General features: G+C 39.6%; 13 non-coding genes across 13 annotated transcripts; all 13 read right to left on the reverse strand.

Moving 5' to 3' along the window:
- Positions 1 to 1014: 1014 nt before the first annotated feature.
- On the reverse strand, positions 1015 to 1133 carry LOC140030425 (5S ribosomal RNA). Its single transcript, XR_011834340.1, has one exon. It is a non-coding gene; the product is annotated as a 5S ribosomal RNA (ribosomal RNA).
- Positions 1134 to 2255: 1122 nt separating this feature from the next.
- On the reverse strand, positions 2256 to 2374 carry LOC140030427 (5S ribosomal RNA). The gene has a single exon (XR_011834342.1). It is a non-coding gene; the product is annotated as a 5S ribosomal RNA (ribosomal RNA).
- Positions 2375 to 3496: 1122 nt separating this feature from the next.
- On the reverse strand, positions 3497 to 3615 carry LOC140029593 (5S ribosomal RNA). Its single transcript, XR_011833499.1, has one exon. It is a non-coding gene; the product is annotated as a 5S ribosomal RNA (ribosomal RNA).
- Positions 3616 to 4737: 1122 nt separating this feature from the next.
- On the reverse strand, positions 4738 to 4856 carry LOC140031065 (5S ribosomal RNA). The gene has a single exon (XR_011834986.1). It is a non-coding gene; the product is annotated as a 5S ribosomal RNA (ribosomal RNA).
- Positions 4857 to 5978: 1122 nt separating this feature from the next.
- Positions 5979 to 6097, reverse strand: LOC140030428 (5S ribosomal RNA). The gene has a single exon (XR_011834343.1). It is a non-coding gene; the product is annotated as a 5S ribosomal RNA (ribosomal RNA).
- A 1122-nt stretch (positions 6098 to 7219) lies between these two features.
- On the reverse strand, positions 7220 to 7338 carry LOC140030429 (5S ribosomal RNA). Its single transcript, XR_011834344.1, has one exon. It is a non-coding gene; the product is annotated as a 5S ribosomal RNA (ribosomal RNA).
- Positions 7339 to 8460: 1122 nt separating this feature from the next.
- LOC140030430 (5S ribosomal RNA) lies at positions 8461 to 8579 on the reverse strand. The gene has a single exon (XR_011834345.1). It is a non-coding gene; the product is annotated as a 5S ribosomal RNA (ribosomal RNA).
- A 1122-nt stretch (positions 8580 to 9701) lies between these two features.
- On the reverse strand, positions 9702 to 9820 carry LOC140030431 (5S ribosomal RNA). The gene has a single exon (XR_011834346.1). It is a non-coding gene; the product is annotated as a 5S ribosomal RNA (ribosomal RNA).
- Positions 9821 to 10942: 1122 nt separating this feature from the next.
- LOC140031067 (5S ribosomal RNA) lies at positions 10943 to 11061 on the reverse strand. Its single transcript, XR_011834988.1, has one exon. It is a non-coding gene; the product is annotated as a 5S ribosomal RNA (ribosomal RNA).
- A 1122-nt stretch (positions 11062 to 12183) lies between these two features.
- Positions 12184 to 12302, reverse strand: LOC140030432 (5S ribosomal RNA). Its single transcript, XR_011834347.1, has one exon. It is a non-coding gene; the product is annotated as a 5S ribosomal RNA (ribosomal RNA).
- A 1122-nt stretch (positions 12303 to 13424) lies between these two features.
- LOC140031412 (5S ribosomal RNA) lies at positions 13425 to 13543 on the reverse strand. Its single transcript, XR_011835333.1, has one exon. It is a non-coding gene; the product is annotated as a 5S ribosomal RNA (ribosomal RNA).
- A 1122-nt stretch (positions 13544 to 14665) lies between these two features.
- On the reverse strand, positions 14666 to 14784 carry LOC140029594 (5S ribosomal RNA). Its single transcript, XR_011833500.1, has one exon. It is a non-coding gene; the product is annotated as a 5S ribosomal RNA (ribosomal RNA).
- Positions 14785 to 15906: 1122 nt separating this feature from the next.
- On the reverse strand, positions 15907 to 16025 carry LOC140029595 (5S ribosomal RNA). The gene has a single exon (XR_011833501.1). It is a non-coding gene; the product is annotated as a 5S ribosomal RNA (ribosomal RNA).
- Between the last annotated feature and the right edge of the window lie 440 nt (positions 16026 to 16465).

Consider the following 16465-nt stretch of genomic DNA (forward strand, 5'->3'; position numbering starts at 1 on the left):
TCCTTTTATTTATTTACTTTATATTTTTTTTTGTTATTGATTTGCACCCTGTTTTTTTCCCTCATCCCGCAACTCTAAATTATCATGAAATCAATCCTTCACGCTTGCAGTTAGGGGTGGCAATTCGGGTCCAAATCAGGTTGGCGGGTCGGGTTCGGGTCAACAGACCCGCCAGAAAATCTGTTGACCCGAACCCCGACCCGCCAACCCGTGACGGGTCAGGTATGCTGACCCGAACCCGAAAATTTCAGGTTTACGGGGCGGCGGGTCGACCCGAAATGACCCGAAACTTAATTTTAATTTATTAATTTATCACTGTAATTTCTAATAAAATCAATTTCTCACAAAACTAATTACATAATCAAGTAATAAAAATTTAAATAAATGATTCCAAATCAAATCTAAAATAAATTAAACACCGTAAAAGTGTTTTATCCCAAGCAAAATATAAAATAAATTAAAACAATACAAAAGTGAAAAATAATATAATATATTATTTGTCCAAGTATAATAATTTCAACTTCACTCAAATTAAATAAATTCGTTTAGGATTAAGTAATTAATGCCTTTGAAAAAAAGAATAACTTAGTTTAGTTAGATAAAATTATTTTTATGTTTATTAAATTATTTTTAATTCGTAAACGGGTCATATCGGGTCATATCAGGTCACCACGGGTTGACCCGAAATCGACCGGTTTTCTTTTCGGGTTCATCGGGTCCAACCCGATTCTGACCCGAATTCCCGAAACCTCAACCCAAACCCATTAATTTCGTGTTAGGTTCGTGTCGTGTCGAAAATTGCCACCCCTAGTTGCGGTGATACATTTGCGCCGACAAATTTGAGCGACGATCCGGGCTTTGATCGAGCCGTACCGTTCCTGATTTGTCTCGCGCCTTCAGATCCTCCTTCACGCTTCGACAAGAAGCAAAATATTAAGCAATCGTTCCGACGGAGCTAAATTACTACAGGATAAAGAACGAATAGGAAATTTGGATTTCGAAACAAAAAAGAGAGGGGTGCAACACGAGGACTTCCCAGGGGGTCACCCATCCTAGTACTACTCTCGCCCAAGCACGCTTAACTTCGGAGTTCTGATGGGATCCGGCGCATTAGTGCTGGTATGATCGCACCCGCCATGTTCCTTTCGCGTTATTCTTTTAAACTACCCCGTCCTGCGAAGCAGTGTGGCTTTTCTAGACCGAAATTCATTTTAAGCGTCAATTCAAGCATTTTCCTCTTATCCTTTTATTTATTTACTTTATATTTTTTTTTGTTATTGATTTGCACCCTGTTTTTTTCCCTCATCCCGCAACTCTAAATTATCATGAAATCAATCCTTCACGCTTGCAGTCAGGGGTGGCAATTCGGGTCCAAATCAGGTTGGCGGGTCGGGTTCGGGTCAACAGACCCGCCAGAAAATCTGTTGACCCGAACCCCGACCCGCCAACCCGTGACGGGTCAGGTATGCTGACCCGAACCCGAAAATTTCAGGTTTACGGGGCGGCGGGTCGACCCGAAATGACCCGAAACTTAATTTTAATTTATTAATTTATCACTGTAATTTCTAATAAAATCAATTTCTCACAAAACTAATTACATAATCAAGTAATAAAAATTTAAATAAATGATTCCAAATCAAATCTAAAATAAATTAAACACCGTAAAAGTGTTTTATCCCAAGCAAAATATAAAATAAATTAAAACAATACAAAAGTGAAAAATAATATAATATATTATTTGTCCAAGTATAATAATTTCAACTTCACTCAAATTAAATAAATTCGTTTAGGATTAAGTAATTAATGCCTTTGAAAAAAAGAATAACTTAGTTTAGTTAGATAAAATTATTTTTATGTTTATTAAATTATTTTTAATTCGTAAACGGGTCATATCGGGTCATATCAGGTCACCACGGGTTGACCCGAAATCGACCGGTTTTCTTTTCGGGTTCATCGGGTCCAACCCGATTCTGACCCGAATTCCCGAAACCTCAACCCAAACCCATTAATTTCGTGTTAGGTTCGTGTCGTGTCGAAAATTGCCACCCCTAGTTGCGGTGATACATTTGCGCCGACAAATTTGAGCGACGATCCGGGCTTTGATCGAGCCGTACCGTTCCTGATTTGTCTCGCGCCTTCAGATCCTCCTTCACGCTTCGACAAGAAGCAAAATATTAAGCAATCGTTCCGACGGAGCTAAATTACTACAGGATAAAGAACGAATAGGAAATTTGGATTTCGAAACAAAAAAGAGAGGGGTGCAACACGAGGACTTCCCAGGGGGTCACCCATCCTAGTACTACTCTCGCCCAAGCACGCTTAACTTCGGAGTTCTGATGGGATCCGGCGCATTAGTGCTGGTATGATCGCACCCGCCATGTTCCTTTCGCGTTATTCTTTTAAACTACCCCGTCCTGCGAAGCAGTGTGGCTTTTCTAGACCGAAATTCATTTTAAGCGTCAATTCAAGCATTTTCCTCTTATCCTTTTATTTATTTACTTTATATTTTTTTTTGTTATTGATTTGCACCCGGTTTTTTTCCCTCATCCCGCAACTCTAAATTATCATGAAATCAATCCTTCACGCTTGCAGTCAGGGGTGGCAATTCGGGTCCAAATCAGGTTGGCGGGTCGGGTTCGGGTCAACAGACCCGCCAGAAAATCTGTTGACCCGAACCCCGACCCGCCAACCCGTGACGGGTCAGGTATGCTGACCCGAACCCGAAAATTTCAGGTTTACGGGGCGGCGGGTCGACCCGAAATGACCCGAAACTTAATTTTAATTTATTAATTTATCACTGTAATTTCTAATAAAATCAATTTCTCACAAAACTAATTACATAATCAAGTAATAAAAATTTAAATAAATGATTCCAAATCAAATCTAAAATAAATTAAACACCGTAAAAGTGTTTTATCCCAAGCAAAATATAAAATAAATTAAAACAATACAAAAGTGAAAAATAATATAATATATTATTTGTCCAAGTATAATAATTTCAACTTCACTCAAATTAAATAAATTCGTTTAGGATTAAGTAATTAATGCCTTTGAAAAAAAGAATAACTTAGTTTAGTTAGATAAAATTATTTTTATGTTTATTAAATTATTTTTAATTCGTAAACGGGTCATATCGGGTCATATCAGGTCACCACGGGTTGACCCGAAATCGACCGGTTTTGTTTTCGGGTTCATCGGGTCCAACCCGATTCTGACCCGAATTCCCGAAACCTCAACCCAAACCCATTAATTTCGTGTTAGGTTCGTGTCGTGTCGAAAATTGCCACCCCTAGTTGCGGTGATACATTTGCGCCGACAAATTTGAGCGACGATCCGGGCTTTGATCGAGCCGTACCGTTCCTGATTTGTCTCGCGCCTTCAGATCCTCCTTCACGCTTCGACAAGAAGCAAAATATTAAGCAATCGTTCCGACGGAGCTAAATTACTACAGGATAAAGAACGAATAGGAAATTTGGATTTCGAAACAAAAAAGAGAGGGGTGCAACACGAGGACTTCCCAGGGGGTCACCCATCCTAGTACTACTCTCGCCCAAGCACGCTTAACTTCGGAGTTCTGATGGGATCCGGTGCATTAGTGCTGGTATGATCGCACCCGCCATGTTCCTTTCGCGTTATTCTTTTAAACTACCCCGTCCTGCGAAGCAGTGTGGCTTTTCTAGACCGAAATTCATTTTAAGCGTCAATTCAAGCATTTTCCTCTTATCCTTTTATTTATTTACTTTATATTTTTTTTTGTTATTGATTTGCACCCTGTTTTTTTCCCTCATCCCGCAACTCTAAATTATCATGAAATCAATCCTTCACGCTTGCAGTTAGGGGTGGCAATTCGGGTCCAAATCAGGTTGGCGGGTCGGGTTCGGGTCAACAGACCCGCCAGAAAATCTGTTGACCCGAACCCCGACCCGCCAACCCGTGACGGGTCAGGTATGCTGACCCGAACCCGAAAATTTCAGGTTTACGGGGCGGCGGGTCGACCCGAAATGACCCGAAACTTAATTTTAATTTATTAATTTATCACTGTAATTTCTAATAAAATCAATTTCTCACAAAACTAATTACATAATCAAGTAATAAAAATTTAAATAAATGATTCCAAATCAAATCTAAAATAAATTAAACACCGTAAAAGTGTTTTATCCCAAGCAAAATATAAAATAAATTAAAACAATACAAAAGTGAAAAATAATATAATATATTATTTGTCCAAGTATAATAATTTCAACTTCACACAAATTAAATAAATTCGTTTAGGATTAAGTAATTAATGCCTTTGAAAAAAAGAATAACTTAGTTTAGTGAGATAAAATTATTTTTATGTTTATTAAATTATTTTTAATTCGTAAACGGGTCATATCGGGTCATATCAGGTCACCACGGGTTGACCCGAAATCGACCGGTTTTCTTTTCGGGTTCATCGGGTCCAACCCGATTCTGACCCGAATTCCCGAAACCTCAACCCAAACCCATTAATTTCGTGTTAGGTTCGTGTCGTGTCGAAAATTGCCACCCCTAGTTGCGGTGATACATTTGCGCCGACAAATTTGAGCGACGATCCGGGCTTTGATCGAGCCGTACCGTTCCTGATTTGTCTCGCGCCTTCAAATCCTCCTTCACGCTTCGACAAGAAGCAAAATATTAAGCAATCGTTCCGACGGAGATAAATTACTACAGGATAAAGAACGAATAGGAAATTTGGATTTCGAAACAAAAAAGAGAGGGGTGCAACACGAGGACTTCCCAGGGGGTGACCCATCCTAGTACTACTCTCGCCCAAGCACGCTTAACTTCGGAGTTCTGATGGGATCCGGCGCATTAGTGCTGGTATGATCGCACCCGCCATGTTCCTTTCGCGTTATTCTTTTAAACTACCCCGTCCTGCGAAGCAGTGTGGCTTTTCTAGACCGAAATTCATTTTAAGCGTCAATTCAAGCATTTTCCTCTTATCCTTTTATTTATTTACTTTATATTTTTTTTTGTTATTGATTTGCACCCTGTTTTTTTCCCTCATCCCGCAACTCTAAATTATCATGAAATCAATCCTTCACGCTTGCAGTTAGGGGTGGCAATTCGGGTCCAAATCAGGTTGGCGGGTCGGGTTCGGGTCAACAGACCCGCCAGAAAATCTGTTGACCCGAACCCCGACCCGCCAACCCGTGACGGGTCAGGTATGCTGACCCGAACCCGAAAATTTCAGGTTTACGGGGCGGCGGGTCGACCCGAAATGACCCGAAACTTAATTTTAATTTATTAATTTATCACTGTAATTTCTAATAAAATCAATTTCTCACAAAACTAATTACATAATCAAGTAATAAAAATTTAAATAAATGATTCCAAATCAAATCTAAAATAAATTAAACACCGTAAAAGTGTTTTATCCCAAGCAAAATATAAAATAAATTAAAACAATACAAAAGTGAAAAATAATATAATATATTATTTGTCCAAGTATAATAATTTCAACTTCACTCAAATTAAATAAATTCGTTTAGGATTAAGTAATTAATGCCTTTGAAAAAAAGAATAACTTAGTTTAGTTAGATAAAATTATTTTTATGTTTATTAAATTATTTTTAATTCGTAAACGGGTCATATCGGGTCATATCAGGTCACCACGGGTTGACCCGAAATCGACCGGTTTTCTTTTCGGGTTCATCGGGTCCAACCCGATTCTGACCCGAATTCCCGAAACCTCAACCCAAACCCATTAATTTCGTGTTAGGTTCGTGTCGTGTCGAAAATTGCCACCCCTAGTTGCGGTGATACATTTGCGCCGACAAATTTGAGCGACGATCCGGGCTTTGATCGAGCCGTACCGTTCCTGATTTGTCTCGCGCCTTCAGATCCTCCTTCACGCTTCGACAAGAAGCAAAATATTAAGCAATCGTTCCGACGGAGCTAAATTACTACAGGATAAAGAACGAATAGGAAATTTGGATTTCGAAACAAAAAAGAGAGGGGTGCAACACGAGGACTTCCCAGGGGGTCACCCATCCTAGTACTACTCTCGCCCAAGCACGCTTAACTTCGGAGTTCTGATGGGATCCGGCGCATTAGTGCTGGTATGATCGCACCCGCCATGTTCCTTTCGCGTTATTCTTTTAAACTACCCCGTCCTGCGAAGCAGTGTGGCTTTTCTAGACCGAAATTCATTTTAAGCGTCAATTCAAGCATTTTCCTCTTATCCTTTTATTTATTTACTTTATATTTTTTTTTGTTATTGATTTGCACCCTGTTTTTTTCCCTCATCCCGCAACTCTAAATTATCATGAAATCAATCCTTCACGCTTGCAGTTAGGGGTGGCAATTCGGGTCCAAATCAGGTTGGCGGGTCGGGTTCGGGTCAACAGACCCGCCAGAAAATCTGTTGACCCGAACCCCGACCCGCCAACCCGTGACGGGTCAGGTATGCTGACCCGAACCCGAAAATTTCAGGTTTACGGGGCGGCGGGTCGACCCGAAATGACCCGAAACTTAATTTTAATTTATTAATTTATCACTGTAATTTCTAATAAAATCAATTTCTCACAAAACTAATTACATAATCAAGTAATAAAAATTTAAATAAATGATTCCAAATCAAATCTAAAATAAATTAAACACCGTAAAAGTGTTTTATCCCAAGCAAAATATAAAATAAATTAAAACAATACAAAAGTGAAAAATAATATAATATATTATTTGTCCAAGTATAATAATTTCAACTTCACTCAAATTAAATAAATTCGTTTAGGATTAAGTAATTAATGCCTTTGAAAAAAAGAATAACTTAGTTTAGTTAGATAAAATTATTTTTATGTTTATTAAATTATTTTTAATTCGTAAACGGGTCATATCGGGTCATATCAGGTCACCACGGGTTGACCCGAAATCGACCGGTTTTCTTTTCGGGTTCATCGGGTCCAACCCGATTCTGACCCGAATTCCCGAAACCTCAACCCAAACCCATTAATTTCGTGTTAGGTTCGTGTCGTGTCGAAAATTGCCACCCCTAGTTGCGGTGATACATTTGCGCCGACAAATTTGAGCGACGATCCGGGCTTTGATCGAGCCGTACCGTTCCTGATTTGTCTCGCGCCTTCAGATCCTCCTTCACGCTTCGACAAGAAGCAAAATATTAAGCAATCGTTCCGACGGAGCTAAATTACTACAGGATAAAGAACGAATAGGAAATTTGGATTTCGAAACAAAAAAGAGAGGGGTGCAACACGAGGACTTCCCAGGGGGTCACCCATCCTAGTACTACTCTCGCCCAAGCACGCTTAACTTCGGAGTTCTGATGGGATCCGGCGCATTAGTGCTGGTATGATCGCACCCGCCATGTTCCTTTCGCGTTATTCTTTTAAACTACCCCGTCCTGCGAAGCAGTGTGGCTTTTCTAGACCGAAATTCATTTTAAGCGTCAATTCAAGCATTTTCCTCTTATCCTTTTATTTATTTACTTTATATTTTTTTTTGTTATTGATTTGCACCCTGTTTTTTTCCCTCATCCCGCAACTCTAAATTATCATGAAATCAATCCTTCACGCTTGCAGTCAGGGGTGGCAATTCGGGTCCAAATCAGGTTGGCGGGTCGGGTTCGGGTCAACAGACCCGCCAGAAAATCTGTTGACCCGAACCCCGACCCGCCAACCCGTGACGGGTCAGGTATGCTGACCCGAACCCGAAAATTTCAGGTTTACGGGGCGGCGGGTCGACCCGAAATGACCCGAAACTTAATTTTAATTTATTAATTTATCACTGTAATTTCTAATAAAATCAATTTCTCACAAAACTAATTACATAATCAAGTAATAAAAATTTAAATAAATGATTCCAAATCAAATCTAAAATAAATTAAACACCGTAAAAGTGTTTTATCCCAAGCAAAATATAAAATAAATTAAAACAATACAAAAGTGAAAAATAATATAATATATTATTTGTCCAAGTATAATAATTTCAACTTCACTCAAATTAAATAAATTCGTTTAGGATTAAGTAATTAATGCCTTTGAAAAAAAGAATAACTTAGTTTAGTTAGATAAAATTATTTTTATGTTTATTAAATTATTTTTAATTCGTAAACGGGTCATATCGGGTCATATCAGGTCACCACGGGTTGACCCGAAATCGACCGGTTTTCTTTTCGGGTTCATCGGGTCCAACCCGATTCTGACCCGAATTCCCGAAACCTCAACCCAAACCCATTAATTTCGTGTTAGGTTCGTGTCGTGTCGAAAATTGCCACCCCTAGTTGCGGTGATACATTTGCGCCGACAAATTTGAGCGACGATCCGGGCTTTGATCGAGCCGTACCGTTCCTGATTTGTCTCGCGCCTTCAGATCCTCCTTCACGCTTCGACAAGAAGCAAAATATTAAGCAATCGTTCCGACGGAGCTAAATTACTACAGGATAAAGAACGAATAGGAAATTTGGATTTCGAAACAAAAAAGAGAGGGGTGCAACACGAGGACTTCCCAGGGGGTCACCCATCCTAGTACTACTCTCGCCCAAGCACGCTTAACTTCGGAGTTCTGATGGGATCCGGCGCATTAGTGCTGGTATGATCGCACCCGCCATGTTCCTTTCGCGTTATTCTTTTAAACTACCCCGTCCTGCGAAGCAGTGTGGCTTTTCTAGACCGAAATTCATTTTAAGCGTCAATTCAAGCATTTTCCTCTTATCCTTTTATTTATTTACTTTATATTTTTTTTTGTTATTGATTTGCACCCTGTTTTTTTCCCTCATCCCGCAATTCTAAATTATCATGAAATCAATCCTTCACGCTTGCAGTTAGGGGTGGCAATTCGGGTCCAAATCAGGTTGGCGGGTCGGGTTCGGGTCAACAGACCCGCCAGAAAATCTGTTGACCCGAACCCCGACCCGCCAACCCGTGACGGGTCAGGTATGCTGACCCGAACCCGAAAATTTCAGGTTTACGGGGCGGCGGGTCGACCCGAAATGACCCGAAACTTAATTTTAATTTATTAATTTATCACTGTAATTTCTAATAAAATCAATTTCTCACAAAACTAATTACATAATCAAGTAATAAAAATTTAAATAAATGATTCCAAATCAAATCTAAAATAAATTAAACACCGTAAAAGTGTTTTATCCCAAGCAAAATATAAAATAAATTAAAACAATACAAAAGTGAAAAATAATATAATATATTATTTGTCCAAGTATAATAATTTCAACTTCACTCAAATTAAATAAATTCGTTTAGGATTAAGTAATTAATGCCTTTGAAAAAAAGAATAACTTAGTTTAGTTAGATAAAATTATTTTTATGTTTATTAAATTATTTTTAATTCGTAAACGGGTCATATCGGGTCATATCAGGTCACCACGGGTTGACCCGAAATCGACCGGTTTTCTTTTCGGGTTCATCGGGTCCAACCCGATTCTGACCCGAATTCCCGAAACCTCAACCCAAACCCATTAATTTCGTGTTAGGTTCGTGTCGTGTCGAAAATTGCCACCCCTAGTTGCGGTGATACATTTGCGCCGACAAATTTGAGCGACGATCCGGGCTTTGATCGAGCCGTACCGTTCCTGATTTGTCTCGCGCCTTCAGATCCTCCTTCACGCTTCGACAAGAAGCAAAATATTAAGCAATCGTTCCGACGGAGATAAATTACTACAGGATAAAGAACGAATAGGAAATTTGGATTTCGAAACAAAAAAGAGAGGGGTGCAACACGAGGACTTCCCAGGGGGTCACCCATCCTAGTACTACTCTCGCCCAAGCACGCTTAACTTCGGAGTTCTGATGGGATCCGGCGCATTAGTGCTGGTATGATCGCACCCGCCATGTTCCTTTCGCGTTATTCTTTTAAACTACCCCGTCCTGCGAAGCAGTGTGGCTTTTCTAGACCGAAATTCATTTTAAGCGTCAATTCAAGCATTTTCCTCTTATCCTTTTATTTATTTACTTTATATTTTTTTTTGTTATTGATTTGCACCCTGTTTTTTTCCCTCATCCCGCAACTCTAAATTATCATGAAATCAATCCTTCACGCTTGCAGTTAGGGGTGGCAATTCGGGTCCAAATCAGGTTGGCGGGTCGGGTTCGGGTCAACAGACCCGCCAGAAAATCTGTTGACCCGAACCCCGACCCGCCAACCCGTGACGGGTCAGGTATGCTGACCCGAACCCGAAAATTTCAGGTTTACGGGGCGGCGGGTCGACCCGAAATGACCCGAAACTTAATTTTAATTTATTAATTTATCACTGTAATTTCTAATAAAATCAATTTCTCACAAAACTAATTACATAATCAAGTAATAAAAATTTAAATAAATGATTCCAAATCAAATCTAAAATAAATTAAACACCGTAAAAGTGTTTTATCCCAAGCAAAATATAAAATAAATTAAAACAATACAAAAGTGAAAAATAATATAATATATTATTTGTCCAAGTATAATAATTTCAACTTCACACAAATTAAATAAATTCGTTTAGGATTAAGTAATTAATGCCTTTGAAAAAAAGAATAACTTAGTTTAGTTAGATAAAATTATTTTTATGTTTATTAAATTATTTTTAATTCGTAAACGGGTCATATCGGGTCATATCAGGTCACCACGGGTTGACCCGAAATCGACCGGTTTTCTTTTCGGGTTCATCGGGTCCAACCCGATTCTGACCCGAATTCCCGAAACCTCAACCCAAACCCATTAATTTCGTGTTAGGTTCGTGTCGTGTCGAAAATTGCCACCCCTAGTTGCGGTGATACATTTGCGCCGACAAATTTGAGCGACGATCCGGGCTTTGATCGAGCCGTACCGTTCCTGATTTGTCTCGCGCCTTCAGATCCTCCTTCACGCTTCGACAAGAAGCAAAATATTAAGCAATCGTTCCGACGGAGATAAATTACTACAGGATAAAGAACGAATAGGAAATTTGGATTTCGAAACAAAAAAGAGAGGGGTGCAACACGAGGACTTCCCAGGGGGTGACCCATCCTAGTACTACTCTCGCCCAAGCACGCTTAACTTCGGAGTTCTGATGGGATCCGGCGCATTAGTGCTGGTATGATCGCACCCGCCATGTTCCTTTCGCGTTATTCTTTTAAACTACCCCGTCCTGCGAAGCAGTGTGGCTTTTCTAGACCGAAATTCATTTTAAGCGTCAATTCAAGCATTTTCCTCTTATCCTTTTATTTATTTACTTTATATTTTTTTTTGTTATTGATTTGCACCCTGTTTTTTTCCCTCATCCCGCAACTCTAAATTATCATGAAATCAATCCTTCACGCTTGCAGTTAGGGGTGGCAATTCGGGTCCAAATCAGGTTGGCGGGTCGGGTTCGGGTCAACAGACCCGCCAGAAAATCTGTTGACCCGAACCCCGACCCGCCAACCCGTGACGGGTCAGGTATGCTGACCCGAACCCGAAAATTTCAGGTTTACGGGGCGGCGGGTCGACCCGAAATGACCCGAAACTTAATTTTAATTTATTAATTTATCACTGTAATTTCTAATAAAATCAATTTCTCACAAAACTAATTACATAATCAAGTAATAAAAATTTAAATAAATGATTCCAAATCAAATCTAAAATAAATTAAACACCGTAAAAGTGTTTTATCCCAAGCAAAATATAAAATAAATTAAAACAATACAAAAGTGAAAAATAATATAATATATTATTTGTCCAAGTATAATAATTTCAACTTCACTCAAATTAAATAAATTCGTTTAGGATTAAGTAATTAATGCCTTTGAAAAAAAGAATAACTTAGTTTAGTTAGATAAAATTATTTTTATGTTTATTAAATTATTTTTAATTCGTAAACGGGTCATATCGGGTCATATCAGGTCACCACGGGTTGACCCGAAATCGACCGGTTTTCTTTTCGGGTTCATCGGGTCCAACCCGATTCTGACCCGAATTCCCGAAACCTCAACCCAAACCCATTAATTTCGTGTTAGGTTCGTGTCGTGTCGAAAATTGCCACCCCTAGTTGCGGTGATACATTTGCGCCGACAAATTTGAGCGACGATCCGGGCTTTGATCGAGCCGTACCGTTCCTGATTTGTCTCGCGCCTTCAGATCCTCCTTCACGCTTCGACAAGAAGCAAAATATTAAGCAATCGTTCCGACGGAGCTAAATTACTACAGGATAAAGAACGAATAGGAAATTTGGATTTCGAAACAAAAAAGAGAGGGGTGCAACACGAGGACTTCCCAGGGGGTCACCCATCCTAGTACTACTCTCGCCCAAGCACGCTTAACTTCGGAGTTCTGATGGGATCCGGCGCATTAGTGCTGGTATGATCGCACCCGCCATGTTCCTTTCGCGTTATTCTTTTAAACTACCCCGTCCTGCGAAGCAGTGTGGCTTTTCTAGACCGAAATTCATTTTAAGCGTCAATTCAAGCATTTTCCTCTTATCCTTTTATTTATTTACTTTATATTTTTTTTTGTTATTGATTTGCACCCTGTTTTTTTCCCTCATCCCGCAACTCTAAATTATCATGAAATCAATCCTTCACGCTTGCAGTTAGGGGTGGCAATTCGGGTCCAAATCAGGTTGGCGGGTCGGGTTCGGGTCAACAGACCCGCCAGAAAATCTGTTGACCCGAACCCCGACCCGCCAACCCGTGACGGGTCAGGTATGCTGACCCGAACCCGAAAATTTCAGGTTTACGGGGCGGCGGGTCGACCCGAAATGACCCGAAACTTAATTTTAATTTATTAATTTATCACTGTAATTTCTAATAAAATCAATTTCTCACAAAACTAATTACATAATCAAGTAATAAAAATTTAAATAAATGATTCCAAATCAAATCTAAAATAAATTAAACACCGTAAAAGTGTTTTATCCCAAGCAAAATATAAAATAAATTAAAACAATACAAAAGTGAAAAATAATATAATATATTATTTGTCCAAGTATAATAATTTCAACTTCACACAAATTAAATAAATTCGTTTAGGATTAAGTAATTAATGCCTTTGAAAAAAAGAATAACTTAGTTTAGTTAGATAAAATTATTTTTATGTTTATTAAATTATTTTTAATTCGTAAACGGGTCATATCGGGTCATATCAGGTCACCACGGGTTGACCCGAAATCGACCGGTTTTGTTTTCGGGTTCATCGGGTCCAACCCGATTCTGACCCGAATTCCCGAAACCTCAACCCAAACCCATTAATTTCGTGTTAGGTTCGTGTCGTGTCGAAAATTGCCACCCCTAGTTGCGGTGATACATTTGCGCCGACAAATTTGAGCGACGATCCGGGCTTTGATCGAGCCGTACCGTTCCTGATTTGTCTCGCGCCTTCAGATCCTCCTTCACGCTTCGACAAGAAGCAAAATATTAAGCAATCGTTCCGACGGAGCTAAATTACTACAGGATAAAGAACGAATAGGAAATTTGGATTTCGAAACAAAAAAGAGAGGGGTGCAACACGAGGACGTCCCAGGGGGTCACCCATCCTAGTACTACTCTCGCCCAAGCACGCTTAACTTCGGAGTTCTGATGGGATCCGGTGCATTAGTGCTGGTATGATCGCACCCGCCATGTTCCTTTCGCGTTATTCTTTTAAACTACCCCGTCCTGCGAAGCAGTGTGGCTTTTCTAGACCGAAATTCATTTTAAGCGTCAATTCAAGCATTTTCCTCTTATCCTTTTATTTATTTACTTTATATTTTTTTTTGTTATTGATTTGCACCCTGTTTTTTTCCCTCATCCCGCAACTCTAAATTATCATGAAATCAATCCTTCACGCTTGCAGTTAGGGGTGGCAATTCGGGTCCAAATCAGGTTGGCGGGTCGGGTTCGGGTCAACAGACCCGCCAGAAAATCTGTTGACCCGAACCCCGACCCGCCAACCCGTGACGGGTCAGGTATGCTGACCCGAACCCGAAAATTTCAGGTTTACGGGGCGGCGGGTCGACCCGAAATGACCCGAAACTTAATTTTAATTTATTAATTTATCACTGTAATTTCTAATAAAATCAATTTCTCACAAAACTAATTACATAATCAAGTAATAAAAATTTAAATAAATGATTCCAAATCAAATCTAAAATAAATTAAACACCGTAAAAGTGTTTTATCCCAAGCAAAATATAAAATAAATTAAAACAATACAAAAGTGAAAAATAATATAATATATTATTTGTCCAAGTATAATAATTTCAACTTCACACAAATTAAATAAATTCGTTTAGGATTAAGTAATTAATGCCTTTGAAAAAAAGAATAACTTAGTTTAGTTAGATAAAATTATTTTTATGTTTATTAAATTATTTTTAATTCGTAAACGGGTCATATCGGGTCATATCAGGTCACCACGGGTTGACCCGAAATCGACCGGTTTTCTTTTCGGGTTCATCGGGTCCAACCCGATTCTGACCCGAATTCCCGAAACCTCAACCCAAACCCATTAATTTCGTGTTAGGTTCGTGTCGTGTCGAAAATTGCCACCCCTAGTTGCGGTGATACATTTGCGCCGACAAATTTGAGCGACGATCCGGGCTTTGATCGAGCCGTACCGTTCCTGATTTGTCTCGCGCCTTCAGATCCTCCTTCACGCTTCGACAAGAAGCAAAATATTAAGCAATCGTTCCGACGGAGCTAAATTACTACAGGATAAAGAACGAATAGGAAATTTGGATTTCGAAACAAAAAAGAGAGGGGTGCAACACGAGGACTTCCCAGGGGGTCACCCATCCTAGTACTACTCTCGCCCAAGCACGCTTAACTTCGGAGTTCTGATGGGATCCGGTGCATTAGTGCTGGTATGATCGCACCCGCCATGTTCCTTTCGCGTTATTCTTTTAAACTACCCCGTCCTGCGAAGCAGTGTGGCTTTTCTAGACCGAAATTCATTTTAAGCGTCAATTCAAGCATTTTCCTCTTATCCTTTTATTTATTTACTTTATATTTTTTTTTGTTATTGATTTGCACCCTGTTTTTTTCCCTCATCCCGCAACTCTAAATTATCATGAAATCAATCCTTCACGCTTGCAGTTAGGGGTGGCAATTCGGGTCCAAATCAGGTTGGCGGGTCGGGTTCGGGTCAACAGACCCGCCAGAAAATCTGTTGACCCGAACCCCGACCCGCCAACCCGTGACGGGTCAGGTATGCTGACCCGAACCCGAAAATTTCAGGTTTACGGGGCGGCGGGTCGACCCGAAATGACCCGAAACTTAATTTTAATTTATTAATTTATCACTGTAATTTCTAATAAAATCAATTTCTCACAAAACTAATTACATAATCAAGTAATAAAAATTTAAATAAATGATTCCAAATCAAATCTAAAATAAATTAAACACCGTAAAAGTGTTTTATCCCAAGCAAAATATAAAATAAATTAAAACAATACAAAAGTGAAAAATAATATAATATATTATTTGTCCAAGTATAATAATTTCAACTTCACACAAATTAAATAAATTCGTTTAGGATTAAGTAATTAATGCCTTTGAAAAAAAGAATAACTTAGTTTAGTTAGATAAAATTATTTTTATGTTTATTAAATTATTTTTAATTCGTAAACGGGTCATATCGGGTCATATCAGGTCACCACGGGTTGACCCGAAATCGACCGGTTTTCTTTTCGGGTTCATCGGGTCCAACCCGATTCTGACCCGAATTCCCGAAACCTCAACCCAAACCCATTAATTTCGTGTTAGGTTCGTGTCGTGTCGAAAATTGCCACCCCTAGTTGCGGTGATACATTTGCGCCGACAAATTTGAGCGACGATCCGGGCTTTGATCGAGCCGTACCGTTCCTGATTTGTCTCGCGCCTTCAGATCCTCCTTCACGCTTCGACAAGAAGCAAAATATTAAGCAATCGTTCCGACGGAGCTAAATTACTACAGGATAAAGAACGAATAGGAAATTTGGATTTCGAAACAAAAAAGAGAGGGGTGCAACACGAGGACTTCCCAGGGGGTCACCCATCCTAGTACTACTCTCGCCCAAGCACGCTTAACTTCGGAGTTCTGATGGGATCCGGTGCATTAGTGCTGGTATGATCGCACCCGCCATGTTCCTTTCGCGTTATTCTTTTAAACTACCCCGTCCTGCGAAGCAGTGTGGCTTTTCTAGACCGAAATTCATTTTAAGCGTCAATTCAAGCATTTTCCTCTTATCCTTTTATTTATTTACTTTATATTTTTTTTTGTTATTGATTTGCACCCTGTTTTTTTCCCTCATCCCGCAACTCTAAATTATCATGAAATCAATCCTTCACGCTTGCAGTTAGGGGTGGCAATTCGGGTCCAAATCAGGTTGGCGGGTCGGGTTCGGGTCAACAGACCCGCCAGAAAATCTGTTGACCCGAACCCCGACCCGCCAACCCGTGACGGGTCAGGTATGCTGACCCGAACCCGAAAATTTCAGGTTTACGGGGCGGCGGGTCGACCCGAAATGACCCGAAACTTAATTTTAATTTATTAATTTATCACTGTAATTTCTAATAAA

This window comes from Coffea arabica, chromosome 11e (genome assembly GCF_036785885.1).
Source record: "Coffea arabica cultivar ET-39 chromosome 11e, Coffea Arabica ET-39 HiFi, whole genome shotgun sequence".
Lineage (NCBI taxonomy): Eukaryota > Viridiplantae > Streptophyta > Magnoliopsida > Gentianales > Rubiaceae > Coffea > Coffea arabica.